The sequence below is a fragment of the Eupeodes corollae genome, chromosome 1, assembly GCF_945859685.1.
Source record: "Eupeodes corollae chromosome 1, idEupCoro1.1, whole genome shotgun sequence".
Classification (NCBI taxonomy): Eukaryota; Metazoa; Arthropoda; class Insecta; order Diptera; family Syrphidae; genus Eupeodes; species Eupeodes corollae.
The window spans coordinates 58,190,139-58,217,472 of NC_079147.1; the positions used below are offsets into that span (position 1 = coordinate 58,190,139).

The 27,334-nt window shown below is 35.7% G+C and overlaps 1 protein-coding gene across 1 annotated transcript in view; it reads right to left on the reverse strand.

Moving 5' to 3' along the window:
* LOC129941450 (3-hydroxy-3-methylglutaryl-coenzyme A reductase) overlaps nt 1-27,334 on the reverse strand; it is a 178,702-nt gene extending 151,368 nt beyond the window's left edge. The window contains exon 1 of the mRNA XM_056050078.1: nt 26,813-27,334. The gene's annotated coding sequence lies outside the window, so the exon portion shown is untranslated. The remainder of the gene's footprint in view (nt 1-26,812) is intronic.

The window sequence follows — 27,334 nt, forward strand, 5'->3', positions numbered from 1 at the left end:
TTAAAAGTAAAATGGAAGACTTGGATTTGGACGGCCTCTGGTTAACACAATTATTACCACAATCAATATTTTGCTCACCAATTTTCCAAATCGTCTAGCAGCTGCGTATTGACCCCTTTAGGAAAAAAAACCTATGTTATGCCAACAACCTGGAAACGATACAAGCGGCTTACTTTCATAAAAGCAACTCGCAAATTGAAGTTACAGTTTTTAAGTCGGAGCACAAGGCATTTCATGACAACAATTACTCTTGGAGGATTTGTCAATTCCTCACAAGAGGCAGTACTAAAAGCCAAGTACTTCAACATGACGGAGTTTGGAGCTTACGAGGAATTGATGTTTACTTTTTTTAAGGTGGAGCTGCAGTCCTATGTGAACTACTCAACAAATTTCTCTATCTAGCTTCATCACTTGATGTCTAAAATAGCGCACTCTTAGTTGGGTAAGGACACTTTCCACTTGGTCTCGCCATTTGATCTATGGCCTTATTCTACTGGGCTATTTTATGGGCGTAGATTCGAAGGCTTTTCTGGACTGATTATTAGTTTCCTACGTGACTCACCCATCTTAGTCTTTCTAGCGTAGTCTATGTCGCTGTGCTTCTTCTCCTCCACTCACTTCTATACATACGGGACCGTATATCACGCAAAGAACTTTTCTCTCGCAACGACCCAAGGTGCTTTCATCCTTTTTTGTCATAGTCCATGCTATTGCACCGTAGAGCAGGACGAAAATAATGGCGGTCTTATATAGCGACACTTGGTGGTCTGTCGATGGCGACGTTTTGAACCAGACGTCTGTGTTGTAGGTTATTTCTTGAAGACAGCTTGTACCTAATTTTTGCCGCCTCACAAAAGCCCCATTGACATCATGCTATTTTCTTCCGATTTTGGCAATGTCATCAGTAGACTTTTGGAAGATATTACCTCTAGTGTTTTCGAGCAGCGCGATTTCTCTATGTTCATCATGTACAAACGAACGATTTTGGCAGTGCTACCGAAACTAGACATCTCTTCGTTTCCGGCTGCTAGTAGCTGCACTTTAACTCCTCCTGGAGCATAGGGCGACAACCAGTTCCTTCCATCTCTCTCTATTCCTAGCACGATACCTCAGCTGGGACCACGTGTCCAAGTTTAGGAACCGAGCTTCCTTCATAACAGATGATCTCCATGTGTCTCTTGGCCTCTTGCTTTCTACCTTGCAGTTCCACACTTAAGAAAGCATTTATTCTATTCTATTGATCCAGGTCCGTTCCACCATCGAATGCCAAATAGCTTCCAAGATAGTTGAACAGGGTGACGTCTTCTACTGCCACTTGTCTCACAATAACCTGTTGTTTTTGGCTTCGACTGGTGTGCATTAACTTAGTCTTACTGGCATTACTCCTTAAGCCAGCTACCTCCCTATTTTGTTAAAGAGAGTGGCACATTTGACTGGCATATGTCGTCATAGTCCAAATAGCTTAATGTTTCTTTCAGGCGCCATTGGATACCCAGTCTCTCTTGTTCACCCACCGTAGCAGTCAACTAGACATGGCCCTCTACAACTGTGTCCCTATAGATGCTGTCATATGCGGCCATGAGATCGATGAAAATATGGAGGGTGTCGATTTGAAGTTCTTGGGATATTTCTAGGACCTTTTGTTATATGAATATTTCCTGGTCTAAAGCCACACTAATAAGGACCTATCAAGTTGTTGACGATGAAAGTTCACATATTACGGCAGTGAAGATTTTGTAAGCGATGTTAAGTAGACTTATGCCTCTCTAGTTGGTGCAGTCTAGAAGGTCCCTTATTGATGCTATAACCCTTAAAAAGTTTGGTCTCACAAGCAAAAAAAGCTATCTTCTTATCGAAATCGGATTAAAGGCCAATTCGATACTTTATTTAAATGCTTAGATTCTAGATAAAGACAGAGATCCAAGTTCGCAGTTATGAACACAACTTATAAAGAAACTGCAAACCTAGTTATATCTCCAATTTAATTGAGGGATATACTAAGGCGTACTAAGTTTGAACTTAATTTATTAAACACGTTGCATGTTTATGCTCCGGACATAAGGGAGTCTGTTTTTTTATGAGACAGTTGAATTGCTGTTTTGATCTTAAGTGGTAGTGACATTAATTCATGCACATAGTATAACTCCTATATTATATTAATCAAGACTCCCATAGCTTAATGAGATGAGATGAATAGAGGCGTATTAAGTGGTTTCTTCTTTTGCTCTTTTATCATAAGTGGACCTTTTTATTTGTCGTCGGAGTCTCTTTATTTAATTAGTTTGATTGTTGAAAACAATTTAAAACTCAGAAAGTCATACGATTTTGTATATTTTTTCAAATTCTATGAGATTCTGAGAATACTCATGATGCACACAAGTTTGCCTTCTCAACATTTCTGGTATTTCATTTAAAAAGAGAATTCAGAGCGTGTTTTGAAATTGCATTTCTATTCACAAAAATCATGCATATCAAATAAAAATAATAGAGACGAGTAATTGGAAAAGGTTACAGTTATTTATGTACTATAAAACGAAAAAAGCAAGTCATTATCTGCAAGGACCACACAAACAAACAAAGTACGAAGGATCTTTCCATTGAAATAAAAAAAGGACACGAGAAAATGTTGTTACCTATGCCATGTCAGAATCCAATTAAAGGACTAAAAGTACAAGGATTATCTTCATCTTTTGTTGAACTAGGTCAATTCGTTCCATAGAAATAAGATGAATACAACAAAAACAATCAAAATTAGACTCAATAGAGTAAGAAGGGTTCTTAATGGCAGTGAGGCTATGATATATGTTTTCTTGTTATTTATTCGGGTAAATAAAGTCAAGAGAAATAAATGAACTTCTTGGAAAAATTAAGAATGTTTGTTTTTAGAAAAATGTCAGAGGTTCTTTTTTTTAAATGCACAAAGTTTCAAGGTCGAATCAAAATTAATTTATTTTTGTTTGTATATTGTGAGCGCACTCAAAGGGTTATGAATACCCTTTAAATGATTAGACACAGTGTGAGCAATAAGGAAAGGATGATACGATTAGAAAGTAGTTTTGAAGGTCTGCACAGTATAATGAATGGGAAATATTGAGTCTGGTAAAGCATTCCACATTCGTGTAGTGCGGCAAAAAAAAGAATATCTGTGCTTAAAAATACGTTCAAAATTGGGCTCAAGGTTAAACTGATGAGTATTCCTAGAAGTTCAGGTTAAGAGGCGAGGAATGCAACTGGCCAATTGACTAGAGGATTGTTTGTGAAAATGTCAAAAACAAAGCTAGGCATGAGAACTTGCGGCGCGGCCGTGTTAAAGATTAGCAAATATCTCAGTAGTAGAACGATCGCTTATTTGTTTTAGAGCTATTTTTAAATTCCGGAAAAAAAGAATTAAGTATGTCATTAGGGCACCAGCCCTTAAGTTTCGGACGAATAAAAGTCTTGTAAATTAAAGCCACGTCAGAAGGGACAAACAACTAGGATGAAAACCTAGGTACATGCCAGCATTTTTGCCAATATCAAATATGTGATCACGCTAAGAGATGGTTTGTTGTACACATATCTAGAACTGAGAGTCGTTAAGTATTTTCAGAGCAAGTACCACCAATAAATAGTATTCGATTGCATTGGAGGTGGGTAACGCTTTTGGGTTTTCAAAGCATTAAATTCTATACTGTTTTTTATCTCCCTTTATAAGTTTCCGACAAAAGATCAAATCTGTAAAATTGAGGAAGAGTATCGGAGACAAAACGGAGCCCTAGGGCACACCAGCGTATATTTTGTGAATAACAGATTTTAACAAGCCCAATAATACTTGTATTGAACTTTTAGAAAGGTAATTTCTAACCAAAAGAAGAAGAGATTAACCAATACCAAATGCACTCATTTTCGATAAGTGACCTTGATGCTAGACTCTATCAAATGCCTTTAGAATATCAAGTGCAATAATCTTACTTTCTTTAAACGATGTAAAGATTTGTTAATTTTTTCTCCACGAAAGGCGTACTGGCGGCCAATAACAAGCTTTCGTTCTTCAAGATATTTCTTAAACTGAAAATTAATCAATCTTGGAAAGAACTAAAGCGTTGACTTACAGGCGGTGTCAAAACACACACAGCCTTGAATTGGCAGCGAACTGCCTAGCAAAAGAGTAGCTTTCTCTAAAAGTTAACAGATGGAGTGTCATTGAAAACGAGCGGAGAAACCGAAGAAGAGTTTCTACAGACCTTTACGGACCTGGGCCTCAACCAACCTGCATTTCCCACTTCGGTCTCTAGCTAGCTGTCTCCATTTTCACACGCCAGGAAGGTTGAAGTCCTCTCCCATCTGCGTGCGCCACCTGAGTCGCGGTGAAAACCTTAAGGGCTGGAGCATTGATGTCCAGTCGCTCTATATGAGCCAGTGATATAAGTCGTTGGACTTTTATTTTTTTAACTAGGTAGTTGTCATTGTATCTTTTCTTCCACTCTCCATCTATGCAGACGGGACCAAAAATCGCCGGAATAATTTTCCTTTCGAAACATCCTAAGACGCTCTCATCCTTTTTTTGAGAGGGTCCAGGCCTCAGCGCCCTATAGGAGAACCGGGATGATGAGAGTCTTGTAGATGGTGACTTTAGATGCTCGAGAGAGCACTTTACTACTCAATTGCCTTCTAAGTCCTTTACTACCTCAAAGTTATAGCTGTTCGTCGTGACGTTTTGTCCAAGACGGCATATACAGGATTTTTCAACAGGGACATTGACAGCAATCGACTCCATATTTCTTGCCGCTCTTTTGACATTTCTCTTCATTAAGGTTTGCCATTTCGTGATATACGAGCAAAGAACTGACGCAGAAACTGAAGCTTGACCACCAAAAGCTTCGTATGTTCGTGAATTGGGCTGAGCAACAACTTTAAAATGATTCCGATTTTCATCGAGAAATCATCTTTAGCGATGAGGCATATTTCTGGCTAAATGACTTTCTCAATAAACAAAATATACGGTATTGGTCAAGTTGCAATTCACGCGTACTCCATGAGTCCCGAAAAACATTACGGTTTGGTTTAATGTGGTTTATGGGCCGGCCGGCGGCATCATTGGGCCGTACTTCTTCCGTGACGATCAAGACCGGCACGTTACTGTGAATGGGGACCGCTACCGTTCAATGATATCCGAATATTTTTGGCCCCAATTGGATGATATGGACTTGGAGGACATGTGGTTCCAACAGCCTTTAGGCTATTTTCTGTGCGACTACGTCGAGTCTATAGTCTTTGCCAACAAGCCAGCGACGATTGATGAACTTCGTACGAATATCGAATGTGTAAATTGGGTTCAGCGTCTGGATTTCTGCAAGTGGCCCGTAGTGGCCATGCAAAAGAAATCGAGTTCCATAAATGATGACATCGAACGTACTTTTACAGGAATAAACAATTTCACTGATATCCAAACCTGTCTTGGTTTTATTTAAAAATCTCCTTCAATAGTGGATCCGAGGTCCTCTTCACCATTACCACCACCGACGGACCGCTAGGATAACCTTGTTTTAAAGTAGAAAAAAACCCGATTTAATGACACTTATTTAGTGAAAAAAAAACGGTGTTGAGATTTGGCTTTTAGTCCTTCCATTTTATTTTTCCATTTCAATATGTGTCCACCTTTTTTAATAAATTTCAAAAAAATTTACATAAAACTCATAACTCACTAGTTAACCTTGCTTTTATAATTTTGTTGCTTGACTTTATGTTGCTTAGCCTTGAATTATAGAAACTGATCCTTTCTTAGTGTGATTTACTTGGTTTGCTTGGTATGTTCATAAATTACTAAATTTTTCGTTCATATATATAAAAATCCTATACAAATTCAAGGTCAAAAATGTATCCAATTATTTTCTTCAAAAAATTGTGTGCAAATTTATAGCTTTTTGATTCAAAAAGCATTATCGTAAAGATTTATTCTTCTGCTGATGGCAATACAAAACCACAAATTAAGTGGTCTCGAAACCTTCCTCACAAGTCACTAATTTAAATTTATGTACAAATGTAATTCGTTGGTGTAAGTTTCAACAAGGTGCGCTGCGTGCTGAAGCTCAAGCTGAAACTTTTTACATTTTTTCCATTATACAGCTGGAACAATATTTAAGAACTCATGAAGTCGCTTTATAAATCACCACACTGGCATTTCGCCACCACCATATATCTACCTAGTTGATGCTCATTGTTCAGCACCACCATCATATTAAGTGTCCAAGCCTTCAGCGAAACCGACCGCATGATAAGTATTTGCAATTTTCACCTGTGAGAAGTCGAAGTAGAAAGAGTGGTGTAACTGCTTAAATTTCCCAGGTGGTTTGTTTTCATCACATCACATATCCCATGCACATAAAACTTTGCTTCCAAATCCAGAACGACTTTCTCCCCCTATAGCATTTCAAGCCGGGCAGAAGGTACATACAAGGTACCTTCATTGACAAAAAATATGCAGAATCGCCCTTATAAATGTATTGCATCAGACAATCTGGCCTGCGGTCTTCAGACGAACGGACGACCAACACCATAAGGATGTCGGTAAATGTGTCTGATGACGATGAGAACACTTGAACGCCCTTATCCTGTCATAATTCTTCCTGAGAAAATCCCATTGAATGAATATACCTACAGTTCCCATTCCGAAGAGAATATCGTCCTTTCCAGTTCTCGTTTGGTTACACTTTAATCTTTTTAAAACAAAAACAAAGACGTATCAAATGATTCATTGGATTTTTGTTGTTTTTCATTTGAAATTCCATCTGACATAGTCCTTTGGAAATTATGTAATCTGATTCCATTTGGCTTAGTGCAACAAGTTACCCATCCACACACATCATACCATCGGCAATCGGCATCATGTCTTGAGTATGCAATCTTCATCTTGGGCGTGAATTTATGTTCGGTTTCTTAGATAAGTAAAGGAAGAAGAATGCATTCATCATTTTATTTGAGGATAAAGGACGATTTTTGGTTTTCATAAGTGATTTAGAGTCAAATGATAGATGTAAAGGGTGTTTATTTTTCAATGGATCGATTTAAGTTTTTTTTTTCATGTTATGGTGAATGTAGGCAATGCGTAGGACTTTTTTGAAGGAGAGACAGTCTTAGTCTGAATCAACAAAGTTTTGTGTTTTTTCTCTCAAAAACAATGTCTCTTTGAAAGTAATCCTTGAGTATCTATGTATTGTCACGTAGTTGTGCTTATCACATTGACTTTATTTGGATTCCGTGTAAAAATGTAGGCTTGTTTCGTTAGACAATTGAAGGCATCTAATAAATAAATAAACAATAAACCTTAATTTTCTTTCATTTGTTCGAGTTGTTAAAGTGAGCGTTTCCCTCAAGACATATTGACACAAAGATCTAAAGCCATTAAATTTGGCTTAAATTACACGAGCGTATTTTTCTACATCTTTATTTTCTTTGTAAAATTAAAGAGGGAAGTAACGGCGTTAATGTTTGGAATTGCCATGCCAGAAGGCTATTTTGAATCCCTGTCTTTGCCACCTACACATTGTGTTAAACTTCTTCCAAATAATTCTTCAAGAGTAATCCTTGTTATAAAATTTGCTTCTTAAACTAGGATTTCGGATTCAGCATAAAAATTGTCTCCTTCATTCCTCACACTTTTTTTGCATACAGCAGTCTTGTAAGAGAATGCAATCTTTTTTGAATGCAATCATAAATGATTTTTATATTGTGCGCGCACTTAAGGGGTTATGTATACCCTTATAATGATCAAACACGGTGCGAGCAATTAGGAAAGGAGAAACCGTTGCACATAAGTTTTAAATGTCTGCACATTGTAATGAGTGGGAAATATTGAGTCAGGTAAAGCATTCCACATTCGCGTAGTGCGGCTAATGAAAGAATCTATGTACTTTACATTACGTCGGAAATTGGGCACAAGGGTAAACTGATGGGCATTCCTATCAGTGCGGGTATTAGGTTGAATTGTTTAAGGAGAGGAATGAAGCTGGCTATTTCGCTAGAGCATTGTTTAATAAAATAACGATAAAACAATGACAGGCATAAGACATTGCGGCGGTGTTCAAGAAAAGCAAATGTCTCGGAGAGAGAACGATCACCTATCATTTTTAGAGTTCTTCTTTTAATTCTATCCAGAAGACTGAGGTAAGTTATTGGGGCTCCAGCGCAAATATGAGAGTTATACTCGAGTTTAGGACGAATAAAAGCTTTGGAAATTATAGCCATATCAGAAGGGGTAGACAAATTCTTGCATCGTCGGAGAAGGGTTACGCTTTTGTGACGGAAACAGCATTAAGTTTTCGAAGCATTCAATTCTACACGGGTTTTGAATCCCCATTGAACAATGCTGTCAAGAACAAGGATGAGAATATAAATACGAGTATGAAAAGCAGAGGGTACTGCCATCAGCGAAACAATGTAGTGGGTTAGAAGTTTCAGACAGAAGATCATTTATGATGAAAGGAAAAGAGTGGGAGACAAAACAGAGCCCTGGGGCACACCAGCGTTTATTTTTTTTTTGAACCTGTCCAAAACTACTTGAATTGAACGGTCCGGAAGGTAATTTCTAACCCAACAAAGAAGAGGTTCATTAATATCAAAATTCATTTGAAATTAAAATTGTAGCAAAAAGATTGCAATCACTCTTTTAATTAAAAACAATGAATTCAAAGAATGCAAAAGAATTCAAAGGAATGCATGAATTCTCAAAAGATTGCATTCAATTGATTTCTGTAAAATGAGTCACAAATAAGATTAAAGAATAAAATCTTCTAATTGAATTTAAAAAAAAATTTTTAAAGACTGAATTCACAAAAGACTGCATTCTTTTACAAGTTGTAAGACAATAGAACTTTACGAATTTATTTATTTTTTAAAATTAAATCGATTTATTTACTATACATCTGTCAAAACACAGATTTTGTAGAGGAATAAAAATAAAAATAAAAATTAATGTATCACGTGCAGGCTACCGAAACTTATAAAAAAGCTTCGGTTGGTAGTCCAAATCCTTAATATCTTTCCTCAATATTCTTGCAAAAATATGAAAGAAATTCTAAACCAATTATCCTATAACGGTTTTTCAGGCTACCGAAACTTATAAAAAAGCTTCGGTTGGTAGTCCAAATCCTTAATATCTTTCCTCAATATTCTTGCAAAAATATGAAAGAAATTCTAAACCAATTATCCTATAACGGTTTTTCAGGCTACCGAAACTTATAAAAAAGCTTCGGTTGGTAGTCCAAATCCTTAATATCTTTCCTCAATATTCTTGCAAAAATATGAAAGAAACTCTAAACCAATTATCCTATAACGGTTTCCAATAGAAAAGGCATACCCGTTTGTACTTGTAACGAATTTATTGCTAAACAAATTTTGAAATACATGTTTGTATGTATTAAAAAAAATTTTAATAAATTTGAAAACGGTTACTTTTTTCCTTGAGCAAACAGTTAAAATTAAAGTATGGATTCGAAATCAGCGCTAAAATATAACTTAGTATTAAATTCAAGATTGGCTCAAAACTTCATATAGGTTGAAAGTTGTACTTTATCATATTCTAAAATACACAACACATTTATTGAATTCTATATTAACCAGTTCTGAGTATCCGAGAATATGGAAATATGCTAAGATACTTCCTATCCCTAAGATACTTTAAACTTTGCCAACCCAGAATATAGGCCTATTGCTATTCTGCCCTTCCTATCTGAAGTCTTCGAAAAACTTCTTTTAAAAAAGCCTGCTGGATGCAAACCAATCCGAGTTTTGTGCAAAAAGAAGCTGTAAAACGGCGCTTTTACTTGTTGTTGATGATATAGGCAGAGCGATGGAGATGAATCGTGCTACATTCTAAACGTTGCTAGATTTTTCAAGAGCGTTTCACACTGTCGATCACTTTGTGCTGTACCAAAAACTTAAGTATGATTTGAAACTTCTGCACTCATACTTAGCTAATCGACAATAATGTGTTGGTGTAGGAAATCAGACATCTTCATTTCTGACAGTCCCAGCAGGGGTCCCTCAGGGTTCTATACTTGGACATCTATTATTTTCACTTTACGTTAACAAGCTTTCTCGACTGGTTAAATCTTGTAAAGTTGGACAATGTATATAGCATAAGAAATGCTATTAACTATTTTAATGAAGCTCTAGTAGTTATACAACAGTGGGCTCTCAAGCATAACCTCACCCTCAATCCAAGAAAATCTAAAACTTTTTGTAGTTACAAACACGCTCTTGATAAGTCAAGCTTTCCACCTGTTCTGCTGGGTGGCTCAGTCATTGAATTTATAACGTCTGCTAGGAATCTAGGTATGATTTTTTACGAGACTTTAACTTGGAATCATAATGCAGCTACTACAATAATTGGCAAGTTATTATTTGCATTTTGAAAGTACTGTCATACTTAATCATTTTTAAATCTTTTTGTGCGGTGGAAACACCAAAAAGATTTATTTAATCTTAACTGAGATAAACCTTTGGTGGAAACATAGCACAACTTAATTATTTTTTTCACTTGCAAAATAAGCTTAGTTAGTCCATTTTCATTAACAAAACTAAAAAATATTAACAGATTGCTTTTTTTGCCCAATGGAAAACACACATGATTCCAAATGCGCAACTACTCAACGAACACAGCCATCGAGATACAAATGCAATATCAATCGTAACAACATTTGAGAACGAAATCACAAAACATCCATTCGAGACTCGTATAAATGTCGAAAACCCATACGTAGCAAGATTCCACTTTAACTTTTATCGGTAGAATTCTTACTGGTGATATTGTTTTTGTAATTCGTGTAAAATCTAAATTAACTATTGATAGATTTTCCAAAAAAAAACACGGGTATTGTTAAGAAACCTCGAGTTTATTTCACTTGTTTTTAAGATTTTATAGCGCTAAATTGACGCTTTCAAAACTTAAGTCTAAGTCCCTTTATATCATTTCAGTCTCATATTAATGTAGGTAAAGGATTTCACTTATAACTTTCACAGTTTCAGGAATTGATAAATTCTCCAACAGTAATTAATTTATGTCATAAGAAGTGCAAATGTAGGTCTTCTTCATCCCTGATATTACTCGAACACATGAATAAATGAAAGTTTTAAGTCACTAGGCTTTAGCATTAATAGGGTCAAAACAAAGTACATGCCTACAACACCGACGATGTCTCGGTCAAGACTTCACCATCGTAACGTAACTTCGAGCTAATTAAGGACTTTGTCTACCGCAATGAACACAGAAAACACCAGCGCTGAGATCAAACGAAGAATAACTCTTGCTAACCGCGGTTTCTTTAAGCTAATAAAGCAACTGAGTAGTAAAGCTTGCTCTCAAAAACGAGAGTGTGGCTATATAAGACTCTTCCATCCAGCTTTACGGTGCAGAAGCATGGACTATGACAAAAGCGGATGAATGCACCTTGGGTCGTTTGAACCAACATAAAATCCTGTAGTGCCATCGACACATTAAACTCAATTCGATGAACGTGTTATATCAAAAAATTGGTCCTTTCAATTGGCCCCAAAGATTCTGTGATCAACACCTCTAGACTTATTTATGTGATTATTCACATTAAATAATTATTTATATATGCCAAGAACAAGCCAGCCAGCATTATTAAATGGCTCAAAACAATAAAAAAAAAAAGAGGGTGGGATGCGACCCACACTGATAACTTCCCATCCCGTCTGTCGATTTGTCTTGCTTAAAAGTTTGTCTATATGTTTTTTTACCAAATTTGCGCACTATTTTTTGTAGATTTTATTTTTTAATTCCTAAATATTGAAAACAATATTTTCTGTGAAATAAAATAAGTTTGAAGCCAATATTTTTAATTTTTGAAAAGCTATTTGAGCCGAAAGTAAATTTTTACCAAGTTTTAGTATTTTTTTTTTAGAGTTTTATTTTTTGTAAAAAAAATGTCAATTCTAATTTTTTAAAAATTTTACCAAATGTTGAAAACAAAGACAAAGACAAAATTAGTTTGAAGCCAATTTTTCAAATTTTTGAACAGATATTTTAGTCGAAAATCAATTTTTACCAACTTTTATACATTTTTTTTTAGGTTTTTATTTTTGTAAAAAAAAAACTGTCCATTCGATTTTTCTCAAAATTTTTCCTTATGTTGAAAACAATATTTTTTTATGAGAAAAAATTAGTAAGAACCTATTATCTCAAAGTTTTTAAAAGATATTTGAGTCGAAAATCATTTTTTACGAACTTTTGTTAATTTTTTTTTCGGTTTTTAAATTTTTGTACAAAAACTGTCAAATCGATATTTTCAAACTTTAACTGAATATTGACAACAAGATTTTTTGAAAGATAAAAGTAAATTAAAGCCAAAATCTCAAAGTTTTGAAAAGATATTTGAGTCGAAAATCAATTTTTACCAACTTTTATACATTTTTTTTAGGTTTTTATTTTTTGTAATAAAAACTGTCAATTTAATTTTTCTCAAAATTTTATCAGATGTCAAAAACATTATTTTCCGTTGCACACAATTGTTTTAGAGATGAAATCATATTTCAGTCGTAAAATTTTGGAGGTGACAATTTTTTTCAGTTTTATTGATTTATAAAAAAAAACGTTATATTGAAATGATCATCGAAAAAAGAATGCAACACATCTTCTGCTACAAAAATGACCTTGGTGGATTAATATGAACATATATATTTAAAAATAAGCCTCGATGCAATATTTTTGTAATGTTTTCCATTCTACTGTTTAATATTAAGTCTCTCTCTCTAAGTATTTCACATAACCATCTTGCCTTACAAAATTTATTGTTTTTGACAAAGCAACTTTGTCGGTGAGTAAAAGATGAATCCCACTATTGGATTCGATAAGTCAGAATTAAGGCGCCAGTTATAGCTTTCATTGAAATCGATCCGAAAATTTTTTTGAATCGATATTTAACGGTGTTTCTCTTTGATTAGAAATGAAAATTATGTACTGATCGATCGGAAATCATACAAAGAATTTTTTTGAGAAAAAAAAGTGTAATTGCGCTTTTATTTTTCTCTAAAAATGTATTTTTCTATTTTTCGGAAAAAAATCCATTTTCCTGAACAGCTGATATTTTTATGTTCAAAAGTGAAACGAATCGTTCCACTGATTTGTATTCCAATTTCACACAGTTCCAATGACAGATTTCTGTCAGTAAAAGTTTTTCGGTGGATTTCAATCAGGAAATTTTGTTCGATGACATAAACTTTTAATCATAGTGCCCGATTACACGAGATGTTTTTTCGGTTGTTTCCTCTTTCGTCTTTTTGACAGATCGGGTGAGGGGTGTAGAAACGTAGGGGGAAAGAAGTCGTGAAAAGAGTCCTGAAAATGTATGGACTTTTTTTGGTTGAACTTTGACGTTTATGCTTTGACAACCAATACAAAAAAAAACAAAATGCATAATTTACAGATATAAGTTCAGTTTTCCAGAGTACGGTGTAGTAAAGGCAAATATAAACGTGAAATAATATAAATTTAATTATTTATTTAAACGATTTAAGAAATGTGGACAAAAACTCAAACGGAAGTATTATTAACGCTGTTTCAAAATTGGCCCAATTTGTATAACAAGCTGAACAAAAATTAATAAAAAATCAATAAAAATTATTCCATAAATTTGTTTTATTTTTCACTAAATTATTGCCACAGAAATAAAATTATAATTTGTCAAAAAGAGGAATAACGAAAGGAACGAAAAAAGGAAAGGTGTAATCACGAGGGTAGGTACCTGTCAAAAAGACGAAAGACGAAAACGAACGAAAAAACATCCAGTGTAATCAGGGTCATAGCTAAAGGGTGATTTTTTTGAGGTTAGAATTTTCATGCATTAGTATTTGATAGATCACGCGGGATTTCAGACATGGTGTCAAAGAGAAAGATGCTCAGTATGCTTTGACATTTCATCATGAATAGACTTACTAACGAGCAATGCTTGCAAATCATTGAATTTTATTACCAAAATCAGTGTTCGGTTCGAAATGTGTTTCGCGCTTTACGTCCGATTTATGGTCTACATAATCGACCAAGTGAGCAAACAATTAATGCGATTGTGACCAAGTTTCGCACTCAGTTTACTTTATTGGACATTAAACCAACCACACGAATGCGTACAGTGCGTACAGAAGAAAATATTGCGTCTGTTTCTGAGAGTGTTGCTGAAGACCGTGAAATGTCGATTCGTCGCCGTTCGCAGCAATTGGGTTTGTGTTATTCGACCACATGGAAGATTTTACGCAAAGATCTTGGTGTAAAACCGTATAAATACAGCTCGTGCAAGAACTGAAGCCGAACGATCTGCCACAACGTCGAATTTTCAGTGAATGGGCCCTAGAAAAGTTGGCAGAAAATCCGCTTTTTTATCGACAAATTTTGTTCAGCGATGAGGCTCATTTCTGGTTAAATGGCTACGTAAATAAGCAAAATTGCCGCATTTGGAGTGAAGAGCAACCAAAAGCCGTTCAAGAACTGCCCATGCATCCCGAAAAATCAAGAAAATTCCCATGTTTGTTTTCAATGATGAAAACCAATGATAGCTCTTACTGGCGCCTAAATGCGTTCTTCTCTTTTTGATAATCCAAAGTCGTTAACAGATTTTTTACTCAATTTTATTTGTTTATGATTTCAAAATTTACAACTTACTGTTTACAAAATAAACCACATTCAAATACTAAAGCAATCTGATGGTGATTCTGAAAAGCTATAGATTTTTCATTGTCAAAAGCACCTTAAATACTTCATTTTACCAAATCCGGAAATATGAAGACCATGCTCCATGACGAAAAATTACATTTTCTAAACATTTTAAGATGAATTCTCATTCTAAACAAAACCCACTGAAGACCATATTATCTACAGCTCAAGACCATATCGCTTCTCTAAATTGACAAATTCATAACAACTTTGTATCTATGCAAAGTATTTCGTAATTAAATATCAGTGTTTTTTTGTTTTTAAAGTTTAGTGTTCAGTTTTTGTTTTATTCATGATGTTTATTGGCAATAAACTTCTTCATCACTGTCGTTTTCGTTGACGCGTAGTTATTTTAACTTCTTTTGTCTATATATATATGTTTTTGCTTTATTTATAGTCAAAAAAAAAACTTTCTCCACCTGCTCTAGTGATGATGTTGGTTGCTTCTTCTGTACACACAAATCATATGCTCCACCTGAACCAGTATATAATTCATGCGCGCATGTGAATTGTTGTGGAGGCAATAGCAACAGAGCCAACTCGACTCATAAGGTTGGGAAATGATTTTTTGGATGATAGCCTTTTCTCATCATCAACATTCAACAACTGTTCAAAGCCAGTAAAAGAGCTCAAGCCAAAGTCAGAGCCAGAGCCAGAGCCAGATTTGATTCCCATGTCTATAAATATGATACTTGATATCGCACTGGAATGAAATGGATTTAGTTCTCTCTGTCACTCTCTTGATTGTTTGCCCAAACCCATATCCACAATTTTAACATGTGCACCCAAAGACATCAAACAACATAGCGACATCACCACCAATCCACCAATTCACCATCTACCACTCTCACTTTCAGCTTTATGCTTGCTCTCGATCTGGTTTAAACGGGCTTGGATTCCATTCGATTCGATTCGATTCGGTTTTAATTTAAGCGATATTTTGTGTAAGTTTGGCAAAAGTCCGTCTTTAAACTGAATTTTTGGTCAAAATTACTATTACGTGACCAAGTGATGGAACGCACTTTCTCACAACAAAAGAAGAAGCAAGGCACAGCAATAAAATCAAAAAGAAGTAAGTTTTGGTTCTTCTTTGTCATCATATTTCGGTGTTACGTAGAGTTTGCTTATATACCTACATATTTTTTGATTTTGCAAAATTGAAATTCCAATGGAGAGACTGGTAAAGTTGGTTTGGAACTGCCACAGTCAATGGGTGGGCCCCCCTTTCCACAAAGAAGAACATTGATTTTAAAATCCAAACCATACCCAACCAAAAAAAAAAAAAAAAAAACTTCAAAACTTATGACCAAGACGCAAGTATTTGATCCGGAATCATCGTATGGTATGTTTATCGTAGGTATGTTTATTTTATGATGATTGCCTTATGGCTTGTCATAGTTTTCTTCTTTTTTTTTGCGTTGGGTTTCGAATACCTTTAGGTATACCTACATACGTTGCGCATGCGCGCATTTATTTATTTAAAAAATAGTTAAAATATCTACCTGAGTCTGAGTCTAGGTATAACTATAACCACTTCCAATATGCGTGATATCGTTTTGCATAATAAAAACATTTCAATGAGCAAAACGCACCGATTACATATGCGATCTTTTGTTGGCTTTAGTTTAGTGCACATATGATTATTGGTATATTTTATTCAAACGCGGGCGTATAATGGCTCTAGCTTAAGCTCTTACTCTGACTCTGACTTCGACTCTGGCTCTGAATGCAAAACAATCGAAAGTGATTTCCTGTAATTTGGTTACGGTTTTATAAGTATAAAATATAAATTCATATATTTTTGTAGCCATTCCAACCAAAAACATTAAAAAAAGAGAACACTTTGACTAAGTTTGTTGTTGTTATTATTGAACGTATGTAGGGTGAATGAGGGCACTCGAATTATATGGGCTTTTCTTATTTAAGTGCACACCATTAATACCCTACCCAGCAGTAATTTGATCGCACTCGAAACGCCAAGCAAAATCATTCGTACTTATATTTTCTTCTTTTTTTTCTAGAGCTTGAAGTGGATAGGCCTATATAACGTATTTTTAAGAGATTTAATGTCCATTTGGAATCTGAATTATTGTTAATTGATTCAGACTGCATCAGAGCCAGAAATATAAAAATAAAGAACTAGAGGAAGTTGTCGGTCTTTTTCTGTCTATTCATCTTGATGTTTTTCATTACATTCGATAAAAATAAATTTTTAAGTAGCTTAAGAAGGTTTTTCTTTTTAGTCTGAAACTATTCTTCACCAGATAGATAGGTACTAGGTACTTGAATCTATGGATGATATTACTCATCATGTGAGAGGTTTGATCAGAAGCAATTTTACTACAAAGTATCATTAAATTAAATAGACAATTAAATTAGATTAATTTTTAAAGACCATGATTGGGAAATACTTTACAGTTTTTGATAGTTTAATGTTTTTTTATTAAACATTTCTTTCAATTAACTTTACAGTTTTATCTTTCCTTTGTCCGGCGTCAAACAATAGGTACTCAATATTAAGTAGTCGAATCAACTTAAGAAGATGAATGAAGATTTTAACTTCAATAAGGCTACAAATGATATCGGTTGCAGATTATTGCACTCTTACAAACTTAACCTAAAAAAGCACTATTATTTAAGATGTTCAAATTTTTAAGGTAAAGATTGGAAATTTTAAAAATTGCTCGAGAAGCACATGAAATAATACCCTTTATAATGAAAGCCTAACAACTTAACAGGCAGGTTCATAAAGGGTGTCCCAAAATTAACGCAAGATTTGAATTTGCCGCCATTTGTGCAGTGAAGTGTTGGCAATTCTGAAAAAAAGCAATTTGACAGCTAACAGTATAGGGTTATTAAAAATGGAGCGTTACACGATAGAACAACGTGTCTTCATTATTAAAGAATATTTCAAAAATAGTGAAAGCTTGGCGGCTGCAGTTCGAAAATTTCATACAAAATATGGTCGGAATAGTGTTTTAACTTCGTCAACTGTGAAGAGATTAATTGAAAAATTCATGGAGACTGGATCCGTTGGAGACGCCAAACACAATGGTCGTCCAAAAACAAGCCGTTCAAATGTGAATGTCGAAGCAGTGCGTGAGAGTGTTGCTGACAATCCAGGAACCTCAATTCGACGTTCGTGGACAAGAATTGCAAATTTCAAGAACCTCTCTACAGCGTATACTCACCAAAGATCTGTGTCTTCATGCTTACAAAATTCAATTAACACAACAATTGAAGCCTAATGACCATGGACAGAGAAGAGAGTTCGTTGAATGGATTATTGAACATCAACAAATGGACCCTGATTTTTCGAGCAAAACCATCCTAAGCGATGAAGCACATTTTCATCTTGATGGCTTTGTCAATCGCCAAAATTGCCGCATTTGGGGTTCGGAGAACCCACATGTGATTGTCGAAAAACAAATGCATCCACAACGCGTGACTGTATGGTGTGGATTTTGGGCTGGAGGCATAATTGGGCCATATTTTTTTGAAAATGATGCTGGTCAAGCAGTGACTGTTACTGGTGCTCGATATCGCAGTTCTTCCTGCCAAAATTGGATGATATTAATGTGTCCAATATGTGGTTTCAACAAGACGGTGCCACATGTCATACAGCCCGTGAAACAATTCAATTACTGCATGAGACATTTCCAGGTCGTGTACTCTCTCGTTTCGGTGATCAAAATTGGCCTCCTAGATCGTGTGATTTAACACCATTAGACTTATTTTTATGGGGTTATTTAAAAGCACAAGTCTATTTCAACAAGCTCACAACCACCCGTGCATTAAAGGAGGAGATTCAACGCTGCATCAACGAAATTCAGCCACATTTATGCAGAATGGTCATGGAAAATTTCAACAAAAGAGTGCGCATGTGCATGCAAAGCCGTGGAGGCCATTTGTCCGATGTGTTATTCCATACATAACCCTATCCTATGTACTTTACGAGTCAATAAAAATATAACTATCAAAAGACTAAAAACGCCGTTTTCTATTTAATTCAAATCTTGCGACACCCTTTATTATCGGAAAATAACAACATGACATGATCAGATCTTCATCCTTGTGTGAAATTGGAACACTAATCCGTGGAACTTTTCGTTTCACTTTAGAACATATAAGTATCAGCTGTTTAGGAAAATGAATTTCCGTCTGGAAAAATAGAAATATATTTTTTTTATAGAAAATGCACAATTGCATTTTTTTCCTCCAAAAAAATTGTTTATAACTTTCATTTCTAATCAAAGGGAAACACCGTCAAACATCGATTCCAAAATTTGTCCTGATCGATTTCAATGATAGCCATAACTGGCCCCTAAGCAGGCGATAAAGAAATTTCAGGAATTCAACTTTTTAACTGATCAAGAAGAAAAAATATGTCAACCACACACATTTTAACAGGGCGTGTAAAAATTGGTCAACTTTTTTTGGACTTTTAATTGGTTTTTTATTTGAATTTGCAAAATCTTAAGATCTTTCTTTCATTCGACTGAAGATTAGTGAAAAAATAGCTTAATCTATCAAAATATTAAACGGAACCTCATAATAGTTTGATCTTCACTGCTATTTCTTCAAGATTGTATTGTATTGGATACAGAATTCCGCTATAATGGCTCTAGTAACGGCTGGCGTACACTAAAACCGAATTATTGACCGATATCGGGTCGAAACAATTTGGACGACCGTCTCGGACGCTCGACTGCATACACATTATACTGCTACCAACCGCGGACGATATTGGTCTGGAGTCTGAATTTGTGAAGCTTGCATGTAAAAAAAATATTTTTTCGTCGATGTGTATGGCTAATGAAATATTTATGCAAAGAAAAGAACTGAAGATTTGAAATTACAACCCATCAAATGATTCAATATTTCTTTACATAAACCTTCCAAATCCGAACATGAAATCGAAATTGAAAATAAGTTGACAAATTTAATTTGAAGCGATTGAGTTATCTCTTTATAAGCTGATGAAAACTCTCAAAGATTTGAATTTAATTATTTGGGGAGTTTCAAAAAATGTTTGGAACACAAAAAATACAAATTCAATCGTTTTTCAAGATCGGTTTCAATCAATTTTTAGAACCTATGCATTTAGCTTTTTCTGGTAAAGAAAATCGTTTAAGATCGTTCGATGGATTATCGTTGTACCAGTTTCGTTTTCATGATACAAAAATCAAAAACTTCCGGAAACAAATGTAGTATACAATTCTGAACTCTACGTTTATATGTTGCCTAAATATCCAAGCACATGTGACTAAATTGTTACAGACTTTTAAGACACCAACTTACAGTAGTGGACAGCAGATCATTGTTTAATTCGTTTTAATATAGATAAAGTATTTAACCTTATGTTAGCAGAATAAACCGACATCAAATACAAATCTGAGGATAAGATACTAAGATACTTGATCTTACCAAAACCGGAAATATAAGTAGTAGTCTTCCAAGACTAGGCTTAGTCTGTTGAAAATTAAGAAACTTCTGTAAAAATCATTTGTAGGCGCTCTAATTGCATTGCATTCAGAACTGTGAAGGATTGGAATAACCAAACGAAATTAAAGTCCAGCTTTCTAACCAACAGACGCTCCAAAGTAGGCGCTAATACCTTCTATAACGCTATGTTCACTAATAGTGGTTTTATAAAAACTACTCCAAACTTCTGTCGGTTCCTGTACTGTAATGTTAAATTTAATATTTCTGTGTATTATTTATTACTTTTGACCAATGTTCGAATTGCTCGTGGTGCTATTACAACTCGATATTATTATTTTGTAATAATTTATCTTGCATTTTATTTATTTCGTAATAAATTGTTTCGCAAGGTTTCATTTCTCTATTTCAACAACAACAAAGTCATGATTTTGCATAAATATCATTAAATTTTACTTCCTTCGATCATCTAAATACATATTTATTATGAAAACAATAACTTAAAAGTTTAAAACAATAAACATATATGTATACCAAAAGCTTATAGGTATGCAAACAATAATCAAATGCGAAATGTTTCAATATCGTCTCTTTTATAATCCAGAAATAAATATGACAAAAAAATATGCATATTTTTTCAAAATATTTTTCTAATCTTGTATTAGATAATAAACAATCAGCTATTCGATCTTATTTTATTTTGTTTTTGTTTTGTGTTCAAGAAAAAAGTGTGTTTTTGAGTTTTAATGAAAAACTGTAAATCATGTACAAATTAAATCTCTGTAAATATTCTTTAAATTCATCTATACTATAGAAATATATAAATGGAGAGTTGTTTTCAGCAGAGAACAATTTGTTTTAAAACACACAACACTTTTAAACTTAAAGTCAATTTAACATCAATCTAACTCACTTAAGTTAAAGGCTTGGTTGGTTCTCATGTGCGGATAATGTCAGGGATAGACGTAACCAAGATTTGTATGCCGAATTCAATGGGCTTATTTTAAAATCACTTTTCATATTTTTGTTGGATCATTTGTCAATTCTTTGCAAGAGGCACAACCGTGAAATTACTTAAGTGGCATAGTCAAAAATTAAACCCAGAGAATTGAAATTAAGCAATTCACAGTTCTAAATGGTAAATAAGTAAGTAAGTAATTAAGTAATTCAGTAATCTTAGTCTTTGGTGTCTTAACATTATAAAATGGAAGCAGTCTTCTTTTGCTTTCATTGAGGGTACAGAATTAGTGGAATATTCCTCCATGTCATATTCAGCAACCATTGAAGAACCAACTGTGAGAAGATATTGTGAATACCATGATTTTGGATTTTTCAGTATTTATTGCAAGTCCTTTATCATAAGCTTCAAATTTTCTGATGACTCTGAAAGGATCACTAGATAATCGGCATACAGGAGAAGATTGATTGTAGTGCCAGCTATCCGAATCCCACCAGGAAGATGTTTGCCAATATCGTTAATAAACAACGCAAACAGCAAACCACTCAGAGGGCATCCTTGTTTGACACTAGCTTTAGTATCAAACTATTGTGAGAACGTAGAATGCTTTGACAATTGACGTTTAAACAAATATCTGATGAATAGTACAATAGTTTTTCGTCAAACCCGCTTGGAAGTCAGTTTAAATGCTGTTATTATAAACCCGCAAATAATTTTGGCCATAGCGTTCATAAATGATATTCCCGGATAATTTTTGACGTACGTAAAATATGGTAAAAACTTTGCAATAAGTTCTTTTTATAATAAAATTTTGTGCCCGTGTTATTTCTCCAATTGGGTACCAAGATCTGTTAATTAACTTTTAGAGGCTAAGTCAAAGATAAGGTCTATGCTACTCCACAATCGATTGTAATAGATTTACTGGCAAATGTGTTAGTTCACCATGAATGTTCTATGTGATTTAAGTCAGGCGATTGGGATGACCACTCCATTATGCTGATTTTTTGGTCTTTAAAATACTTTTGAGCAATTTTGGATGTGTGCTAAGGGTCGCTTTCCTCCTGTAGAACACATTTGAGAGTCATGTTCTCGTATCTTTCATGATATTCACCTTCATATTTTGATCTATTTTCCCCTAAATCAAATGCATTGGTACAACGCCATATCAAGAAAACCATTCTTGACCGTTTTCTAGATTATTTGGGATTAAGTTATTTTAAATGATGTTCAAATGGTAGACATGTGCATTCAAGAGGACACAAGCGTCCACAGGTTTTTCTCAAAGCCCACCTCTGTCTATCTACTACTTAGTGAACACCTTATAGGGCTTCTTCGACATATTCGGAGCCCAGGCCTGTAAGGAGCGGTTTATCCGGCTCCCCTTCCTTGGAGTTATACTAAGGATCTGGCCCTCCAGGTTGGGGGTTGTGCCGTCGGGGTGACTTCCTGGCCACGGAAAAACATCATAGTTTTCAAGCACCAAAAAGCCTCGGATACGGACGGATTCATTGTTGACAACCCACGCAAACGAAATAAGGACAACGAACTTCGGATATGTACGTGGGATGTTAGGTCCCTTAACAGACCACGTGCAGCCGAACAATTAGCGGAAGCCCTAAACTGCTGCAAGGCAGATATTACAGCCATCCAAGAAGTGCGATGGGATGGACCGGGCAAACGCAAACAAAAAGACTGCGATATCTACTACGGCGACTGCTACCGAGAACAAAGACAGCGTCTATTTGGGTGTGGATTTGTTGTTGGAACTAGGCTCAGGCAAAAAGTCTTGAGTTTCAACAGTGTGAGCGAGCGCATCACGACAATCCGCAAGCTAGGAAGAGAAGACATCTTTGGTGGCATAATCGGGAGATACAGCCTGCACGACACTACCTCCGACAACGGATTCAGGCTGGTCGATTTCGCTGCGGGGCGAGACGTTCTGGTAGCTAGTACGCAGTTCACGCATCTTAATATCCACAAGGGGACATGGAAATCTCCTGATCAATCAACCGTCAACCAGATTGACCACATTGCGATCGACGCACGACACTTCTACAGTATCCAGGATATCCGAACATTCCGAGAGGCCAACATTGACTAGGACCACTACCTCGTTGTAGCCAAGGTACGGCTATGGATATCCCGATCTAAGCCAAAACAAGGAAGTACTGTGAGAAGATTCAACGTAAGACTGCCTGCATTAAGCATTGAAAACCAGTGGCAACATTGCCTTGCAGCCATCAGAGATGCCGCCTTTAGTGCTAGGTTTCACACGGCCACCACAGCGAAACCCCTGGTTTGACGACGAATGCCGGCAAGCGCACGCAGCGAAACAAGAGGCATACAAAACGGCATACAAAACGGCTCTACGAGCAGAAGAGGAGAGAGGAACACCGGCTTCTGAAACGGTAAAAAAGAGAGCATGAGAAGCGCGCGATCGAGGAGATAGAGGGATGTCACAACAGGAATGAGGTTCGTAAATTTTACCAAAAGGTAAAAAAAACCTCCCAAGGGTACCAGCCACGAACCGAAGCCTGTAAAGACGATCAAGGGAACTTTGTAGTAGAACCACAGTCGATGCTGAGAATATGGAAAGATCGCTTCTTCAAATTATATAACGGCGATGACCAACCGAATTCCGCTGTAAGGGAGATAGAACCACTCAACCTCGGCGACGCAAATCAACAATTCCGCCTACCCGACCTTGACGAAGTGAAGATAGCTATATCTAAACTTAAGTCAAACAAAGCTGCTGAAGCTGACGGCATCGCTGCCGAACTATTCAAAGCAGCAGGCGATGAATTGGTAGGGAGCATGCACCAACTCATCTGCAAAATATGATCGGAAGAAATCATGCCCAATGAGTGGAATCTCAGCATAGTGTGCCCGATACATAAGAAAGGAGACCCTCTAAATTGCGCCAACTACAGAGGCATCAGTCTCCTTAACATTGCATATACGAGTAAGATCCTCTCTGCCGTATTATGTGAACGTCTGAAGCCAGTCGTCAACAACCTGATTGGTCCTTATCAGTGTGGCTTCAGACCAGGAAAGTCCACTATCGATCAAATATTCTCATTACGGCAGATCTTGGAAAAAACCCAGGAGCTTCAAAACGATCAAATCTCTTTATCGATTTTAAAGCCGCGTATGACAGCATCTATAGGGAAGAGCTCTACCGAGCAATGTCTAGTTTTGGCATCCCTGTCAAACTTATTCGTTTGTGCAGAATGACGATGGAGAATGCACGCTGCTCTATCAAGGTCAAAACGTCACCATGGACAGCTATAACTTTGAGGTGATTAAGGAGTAGTTTGTCTACCTAGGCACCGCTATTAATGCAGACAACGACACCAGCGCTGAAATCAAACGAAGAATAACTCTTGCAAATCGCTGCTTCTTTGGACTTAAAAGTCAATTTAGAAGTAAAGTCCTCTCTCGAGCATGTAAAATCACCATCTATAAGACACTCATCATCCCGGTTCTCATTTATGGCGCTGAGGCCTGGACCCTGTCAAAGAAAGATGAGAGCGTCTTAGGATGCTTCGAGAGAAAAATTCTTCCAATCCCGAGGGACGGCGCAGTAGAGCAAGACCACGACTCAGGTGGCGCACCCAGGTCGGAGAGGACCTCAACCAACTTGGCGTCCGAAACTGGAGACAGCTAGCTAGGGACCGAGCTGGCTGGAGACGCTTGTTGGTTGAGGCCCAGGTCCGCCCCGCACTGTAGCGCCACCTTAAGAAGAAGTTATTTTAAATTAAGTCTTCTAACGGTTTGTCTGCCATCACTTCCTTACAAATTCATCTTTGTTTTACCCATCCACAAAAGATTCCTCCACTTTTTGCCTCCTTTTGGCCCTCCACAATCAAAATGATTGGGTTCGACTTTAATCCGCATTGTTATATTTTTGTTTCCGTATAAAGGGCACCACTCTTGCGATCCTTCTGAACAAATAAGCTTCGACGAGTCTTCTAAGAACAGTTCTGGAAGTTATTGGAAGCTGTAGTTTGTTTTTTATTTTACTTGAAGACTTGTAAGGCGCAAATTATCTTTCAGTCTTCTCTTGGGGTTGTTTTGCTTGGTTTTACCAATTGATTTGCAATTAACTTGAGAGATTTGCTCATTATTCTGGTTATTTCCCTCAAAGATTTTTCTTCACTTCGTAGAACTAAAATGACAACTTTCTCTTCTAGGGAACATGCCTACCGCGACCCATGTTTTCCTCAGAATTAATTGTAATATTATTAAAATAATTTATTTTTACTTCCTAAAGTGAATTTATTGTCTTATAAAGGTAAAAACTAATATTTTGTATCCTACTTAAATATTATGGCCTGTGTTTCTATTTTAAAGTCCACCAAAAACACAGTCTTACCTAAGGAACGGTTCATCTCCAAACAATCAACGAGCAAAAAAATAAAGCCCATGTTATTTTGCATAAGAGAGTTTAACTTTTTTTTGATAACGGTTAAATTTACTTCTAATGAATATTGTTGTTTTCATTTGGTTTTACTCCTAGCAACTGTCTCTGTATCTATTTTAGTGTCCATATCTGTATAATTATAAATACAAACAAATATTTATCCCAAAATTTTGAAGTATGTACATATGTGCCTAAATGCTCAGTTTCAGAAATAAATGGAACCAAATTTTAGGTACCTATTCAACTGTAATTTATTTTAAATATTATTAAAACCGTTGCGGTCTTCAGATAACTTAAACTGTACCTATATTTTATACATATGTACAATATAAAAGGATACAACGGCATAGAAATAAGGGTATATGCATTTCCCTATATGACCTATTTATTTAAGTAAAACAAAAAAGTAGAAAAACCTTTAACCAGGGACTCGATACATGCATGCAGTATGTTAAGTGCACGACCGACATGACCTAGTCAAAGCATTTTCAATTCCATCTCTGAACCATTGACCTATCAACGCAGCTTTTCTCTCTTCTGTCCCACAAACAGAAAAAAAAACAGCATCTCCATTTCAACAAAATCAAAACAAAAATCAATCAATCTATTTCCATAAAAATAAAGTTGTTTAACTTCGATGCATCGCGGAGCACCCGTACACTGCAAGTTTGTTTTGACGCAAATTATTCTCAGTTCCAATAATGATAAGATAAAAAAGCAACAATGAATTGCTTTGTGTCTATACTCTCTCTATACAAAATATAACTAAATAAAAACATTAAAGCTACGACTATGTGCTGGAGAACTTAAACAGAGTGGATAATCCCACTGCAATTATGTACCTACTCCATCGTGCTATCAGTTGTGTCTCTGTCTCCATCTCCAGGCACTTTTTTTTTGTATTTTAAAGTTCAATGTTTCTCTACTACAAAATATGTACCTACATGATGTGAGTTAAGTATGTTGAGTTTATGGTATATGGGGTTAAGGAAGAACCAACATAAAACTACCCGCTTTCAGAAGTTGTTGTCATTGCAATGCAAACAAAAATAATAACAAAATTTTATTGGAAAAACAATCAAAATAGAAAACATTTTTTGTTGTGGCATGCGCCTTTGTCAATTGATTGTCGTTCGTTCTCTCTGTCGACACAACACGAGACGAGCAATATACAAAAACAGATGTACCCACATCTTTCTCCTATTCCATAGGATTTACGATTGTGATGAAATATAAGGCGAATTTAATGCAATCCTCTGTCAATAAAAATATAAACATTACTTACCTTTTTCTTTCGCAAATCTGCAAGACAACTGCTTATAGTATCGTTGATGGTGTTGTATTAAGTTGCTATCGGAAGCTTATTAACGACACACAAAAATAGTAAATAATATAAAAGCTAGCTGGGTTAGTGCAAGGACGCTGCACCTTTGAAGAATCTGTAAATCTCTTTTAAGAATAAAACTCTATTTTTAAGCACACACGCTCGTTTCGTTCTGGCTATGGCTAGCGTAACAGTTTCGAGTTAAAAAAAATAACTTAAGCACACACTTTTTTGGCGAGGTTTAGATAATCTTTATGAATGGAAGAATCGCCAGCAGCTATCATTTGATTTAAGAGAGAAACAAAAACAAAAATAAAGAAAATTATATAATGCGGGTGGCCGTCGTCGTCTTGGTCTTGTCGTCGGTTAGTCGTCGTGATTTTGGTTTGCACAACTTTTCACTAATTTGCAAATTTTGCCAATTTTTACTTTTTGGTTTGTGACTTTTCTCTTTCTTTTTCTTTTTTGTATTAAAGGTTTCTC